Genomic DNA, 6,207 nt, shown 5'->3' on the forward strand with positions numbered 1-6,207 from the left:
ACACAAATTACTATTTTGCAGGAAGTATTCTCGCTGCGGGGCCAGCACTGAAAGGGCCTTGCAAAGATGACTAAATGCAACCCATAATAATGTGCTTTATTCATCGTGTTCAGTTTAATATTCTAACTTCTCACATGCAAAAGTGTGTACCCCAAAGGCCAGGAGCTGAGTTTGTGTTCGGCCAGATTCGGCCCCACCTTGCCCCCAGTCGCAGCCGCACGACACCCCGGGCATTTTCCATTTGTTTCCCATCCCACAGATAATTCCCAGGCGCGTCCCTGGGCCAGCGGAAACCTCGCAGATGCGCAGCACCAGCTGCATTCTCCACTTTCCTTTATATTTTCTCTTTTAATTCGTCTCAAGGAGCAGTGGCCGCCTCTCTCTCCCTCCCTCTACCTCCGGGAGCCACCGAGATGCTTCAGCCCCCCCCGGGAACCGCAGACACCCCCCCACCCCCCCCCACCCCCCCCTCCGCGCCGGTGACGGTCGCCGAGCTGCCCCCGCCGTCCCCTACCCCTCGCCCGGCCTCCTCGCCTCCCCGGCCCGGTCGGAGGCCTCCCACCGGCCCCAGCACCGGGGAGGGAGCGGCCTCCGTGCTGCCGAGCGCTGCCGGCGCACGGCGGGGAGAGCGTGAGGAGAAACCGAGCGGGGCTCCCCCACACGGCCCGCTTCCCGCCCCCCACCCCGAGCCCCGCCGCCGCCTCCCGCCCCGGCCCCACCGCCGCGGCCGGGCCCCGCCGCCACCGCCGCTGGCCTCGGTGCTGACGGGGCCTCGGTGGCTGCCGCCCGGCGGGAAGGGAGCTCCCGGGCCGGACCCTTGCACCCACCCTCCCCACCACACCCCCACACATCCCCCCCCCGCCACACACACACCGCGATTAAAGCCTGTGGCGACCGGGCAGCCGGCGGCGAGCCATCTCACGGCCCTCTACGGAACGAAAGCGCGGCTCCTCCGGCGGCCGGAGCGACTCCTTACCTCCCACGGTGCTCTTTTTTCCGCGGCCAGTGAGCATGTGCGGTAGCCTCGGCGCGGTCCTCGCCCAGTGAGCATGTCCCGACCGACCGACCGACCGCACATGGGCACTGGGAGAGCGGCGACGCCGGCGGCGGGAGGGCCGGGGCGGGGAGGGGGGGGTGCCGGGGGGGGGGGAGCGGGGGGAACCCCCGCTCCCCCCCCCCCGGCACCCCCCCCTCCCCGCCCCGGCCCTCCCGCCACCGGCGATGGGTCAAATTAAGTGTACTACACGGGTGGACGCTTTCTGCGAGGTCCCGTAACCCTCATCATCGGGCTTCATAGTGAAGCGTTGCTGGGGTTTGGGCTATAAAATGGCAGGTCCAAAAGTGAAGGAGGTCGCCTCTGCTTCGGCGAATGAGGAGCGAGCGAGCAGGCGACCTGGCCCGCGCGCCATGGCGGGCAGCAAGCGGCGTGTCGGTTCTGTAAGGCCCAAATGTCGCGTACCCCTCAGCTCCACCTTCTGAGCAACGTTCCTCTCCTAACCGAACTATGGACACGCTCTGAACGTAATCCCACGCCCTTCAGAATTTGCTGCTGCCATATATATACACACGTGTGTGTGTGCGCGCGTGCGTGCGTACACATACATGCATGCGGATGCAAAAATCTACAGCCACGGGTCAGTTTAAGACGACAGGTCTCTCAGGACAGGGTTTTCCAGCTCAACCACAGGAACTTGCAAGTGGAACAAAGTGAGTTTGTTTCCTGAAACAGAAAGCAAAGCCCAGAGGCTTCCCATAACACTGTCAGCGAGAAGGTAAGCTTATTTTTTCAAAACCCTTCTGAACTTCATCTCAGGAATAGAAACCAGGCTGCTGTAGTTGTTCTAGAAGGACTGGCATAGACGAACAAAAGGAACAAATGACTGTCGGCACCGGCAGCTTGAGCTACTGCAGCCACAGCAGTTCTGCACGCTGCTTCCCGCAGCCGCCCAGCCCAGCTGCTTGTTGCCTCCTCTCGTACACAAAGCACCTAATCGCCTCCTTTGAGCTCTCTCAAATCCACTGGCATTTGCAAGTGCCTCCTGATGTAGCTACGGTTGTGATGAATATTTGCAGTAACTCAACAGGACAATGCATAAAATAGAAATGAATTCCATCCGCCCCTCAGGTTCACATTAAATAAGAGCATACAGCTAATATCTTTCTATGACTAATAAAAGTGAGATATATGTGACAAAGTCAAGAAAAGGGAGCTGCTTTGGTAAGATACCTTTAGTATCTTTAGGTGTATCTTTAGGTGTCTTACACCTCACAAATAATATCAAACGGTACAAGAAATATTTCAATAAGCCTTGATTTTTTTTCATGCACTGAAATGGAATAGGTGTCAGCTCTCAAGCAAGTGCTGGCAGTGAAGGGTCTGTGGGAAAAGGCCTCTCCTCCCGCCTCTCACCATATAAAAGCTGGCCAAGGTCGCAGGCAGCTGCTTTCTTACCTGGCAGCACCTTCTTGGCAGGCCGGCAGGGACAGAATAATCACGCTGCTCACGCCACCCCCTCGCTTGGCACTTGCTGTCATGCGTGCAGGACGTTGAAGGACAGCCCGCACGCCATTCAGATGTCCTACTGCAGCGCCAGCCGACCTAGCAATGCCCAAATGGGAAGGACTGGGGAAAAAAAGCCTCCTATAAAAGCCTTGTACCAGCAAGCTGGTTGATCACGAGTAATGGGCCGCGTTCTGCTGATTGGTTTTGGTGATGTTTTGTATTTCAGAGATCCTACTGAAGAGAAATAAGTGAATAAAATAGAAGTTTTACTAGTAAATGAATGTATAAGGGCAGACCCGCTTCTGTCTCAGCATTCATTGTATTTCAGAGTGCAGGGGTGCACTTGGCTGTCTTTCCTCTGCTTGTAACTGCTGCTGTGTCCACTGCTGAAAACATCCAACCATGTTCACTTCTCTGATTCAGGAATAATTCCCAGGCATTCCTGATCTTAGACATTATCCTGATCACTAGAAAATAGTTGTGTAAACCATATGCAAAATACAACAAGACTTTTCCTAGTGATCAGCCCAGAGGCATCAGTCCTTTCTTTAGTTTGCAGTAGTGGAACGTGGAGATCCGAAGATCCAGCAGTCCCCCTCTGCTTTTCAGTCACACAAACGATACTTTGTACCTGTATAGGATAGAATTTCTTTGGTTTTATTGCTCTTTTTAGTCTACTTTCTTAAGGTAATGAGTTTTGTGTAACAACACTCTGTATGTGTGCATGTTTCAAACAGCTTGTTGCAAACTTTTGATTTTTTTCAACTGATTGATACCACTTTAAAAAAACAACAACAACAACAAACCAAAAAAAGCAGAGAGCTCAGAGATATTAAGTCCTGCGTGTTTTGTAAAGACAGCTGTCTGGGAAGACAGATTGAGCTAATGTTCCTGCAGAAGGAAAAAAAAGTGAGAAAGCAAGCAGACTGGCAAAAGTGATTACTAGACATCAGAAAACCCACCTGGGAGACAGCTATTATAAATTCTTTAAACACAAACATATTTAATTCATACAGTATCTGCTTTACTGGAGGAGGAATTATGACTGAAAAACAGAACTCCTAATGCTGAATAGCTGACAAAATTTTTTTCAGGAAAGTGAATATGTATTTTTAAATTTCTATTAACAGAAGAACCCATGCCTTAGCTTTCAGATTAATTCAGCTAAAAAGCCAGGCAGCCACAAGACCCACATGGATTGGAAATCAGCTTTCATTAGTTTCAATGCTCACCAAACTAGTTTTTCTTATAAATTGAGTTGATTTAATTCACACAATTAGAAAACATAATTTTAAAAAGGATTTCATGTTCTGCAACCTTTGTAGTTACAGGTGGGTTTGATTTCAATCACCTGTCACATCTTGATGGCTTTGGTGATCATCCAGAAGCTGTAGAGGTTTACAGGGCTCCTAAGAAAGACCAGTTTCTAAAGGATGCTGAAAGCTCTTCGTTCTTCCTTCCTTTTCTACTATTGTAAAGAGGTATATATCCTCAGGTCATTGCAGGAAATAGGGACAAAACAGGTATATGGTATAAAAGGTTTCTCCCTTCTGGTACCAATGACCAGAACTGTTGAAGGTACCTGATTTCCTTCCTTTTGAAAAGACTAGTGATTTTCATTCCATTTTGAAATACAGAAATTCAAAGTAGCAAACCCAGCAGCGAACAAAATAACAAAGAGATGAAGAAAATTATAGTCTGTCCACCCTAATGTTCCAGTTCCCTCATCTCTCTCTCCTTTACGGATACTGAGTGTGACAGATGATCCTTACAGGGTCGATCTGAATGCTGGCAAATTCAGACTGTTATGCCTTGGTGGAGGCTTGAGAATGAAGACTTTTGAGAGAGCTGCATGTACAATGAAGTGTCTCATTTATTAAAATTAAATGAGAAAATGATTAGAAACATGTGCCCCTTCAAACTGGTAAGTGTAATAAGCCTGGGCTATATAAGCCTTTATGTATCTGATACAAAATAGCTTGTCAAAACAGCAATGTCATATATTGATCATAATAGACATAATCATATTAATAAAGCCTGTACTTCACAGGAAGCAGCCACATGTCTTATTGCTGTCATGGATATACAGAAAATTGGGATCATACAAGTTGCCCAAAACATATATTCCTTGCAGGCTTACACGTTTTATTATTTGCATTTCCTATGTAGCTATGCCTTTTCTGACAGATCTCCACGTGCAAAGCACTGTCAAGCTGTGTGTATGACTTCAAGCTTTTTTTCCGCCGCTCTCTTATTGCTAAAATGAAAATATTGTAGCAATGACCCCAAAGCTGAGGAAAAAACCAACAGAACAGAGTACATGTCCTGTAATCCTTGAAAGGATTGATTAATATAGAAAGCAGGGGTATCCATATTAGAATACAGATATCCATATATTGTATGGAAAGACCAAAGAGGGAGGTGTATGTGAATAATAGTTGATTCTACAGTTCTCTAATGTCATTGCCAAAGAGATTAAAGTTTAATCCCAGGTCACCAAAGCCAATAAGATTTGCACTGCTGATATCGGTGGGTGAAAATTCTTATAGAGGTTTCAACCTAAAGAACAGTATCCAAAGTGATTAAATTCATAGTTTCTGTTGTTGTGCAAGTAAGCCTAGGACCCAGTATTAATAATATTGCTATGTGAAGTTCTGCATATTCCTATGGACAGCTTAATCAGCCTGAGAAATATCTTAACTGTCAAAAAAAGTGTTCTCTCATCTGAAACACCTCTCCTTGTGTGGGAGTATTTTACTAGTGACATTGAAGTAACTTTAAACTCTTCTTGCACCTTATAACACCCACAGTCAGCATGGTACCTTAAAAAAATTTTGCACACAATCATGTAATAGTGTTAAAAGACCAACTAAACCTTTCTTTAAAATTACTCAGGCTCGTTTTCTACCTGTAAGATAATCTTTCGGAAAGTTATTTGGAAATAATTAAATCAAAAGATGCTTATTTGTATGCATCCACATTTAACCCGTATGCTCACATTTAACCCCTCTGTTTCAATAAAACTGGATGACTGTGCAATTAGTTGGCTGAACACATTTAGTGCCAGCATCATTTCCTTTGTGGATTATACCGCCCTTTAAAATTTGAGATACAAGTCAGTGGTGAAAAGGATTAGCCTGTCAGCTTCAAAGTTCTTAGATGCAGTGTTTGTTCATGCATAAATGGTAGATGTAAATGACTTGTGAAGAGTTAATGCATGATTAGTAATTGTTATCAACATGCTACAGGCATGATCTGCAGGCCTCATGAATAACTGTACCACAGCTATAGCTATACAAATCAATAAAGAATATAGCTGTACTTTGAAAAGAACCAGGAAGACAGTTGTTATTGAAATGTCATTCAACACCACGTTCTATACTTTCTGCAACACAAACACTTTCTAAAGGCACTTATTGCATGCAAAGTGCTACACAGGATTAAGTACCTGCCTCTACTTACACAGTAAAAAGAGGACATGGATTCCTTGTTGTGCAAGTCAAGGCAATTCCAGCTAATAAGAATTTTAAGTATGATTCGGGATTCCTCCTGGCTGACTATGTTGGATAGATACCTAGATATTCCTTAGGACAGACAGAAGTGAGGACAGCCTGCAATGTCACATTCAAATTTCCTTTTTGCCCACCATAGTGTATGCATTCTGCCTAAATCACACTGCTGATGTGCTTTACTGTAGTAGCTGC

General features: G+C 46.6%; 1 protein-coding gene across 1 annotated transcript in view; it reads right to left on the reverse strand.

The window, feature by feature from the left end:
* Positions 1-978, reverse strand: part of GLRB (glycine receptor beta) — a 51,665-nt gene extending 50,687 nt beyond the window's left edge. Inside the window, exon 1 of the mRNA XM_075025589.1 lies at positions 874-978. The gene's annotated coding sequence lies outside the window, so the exon portion shown is untranslated. The remainder of the gene's footprint in view (positions 1-873) is intronic.
* Positions 979-6,207: the final 5,229 nt, after the last annotated feature.

The sequence above is a fragment of the Buteo buteo genome, chromosome 1 (assembly GCF_964188355.1).
Source record: "Buteo buteo chromosome 1, bButBut1.hap1.1, whole genome shotgun sequence".
NCBI lineage: Eukaryota > Metazoa > Chordata > Aves > Accipitriformes > Accipitridae > Buteo > Buteo buteo.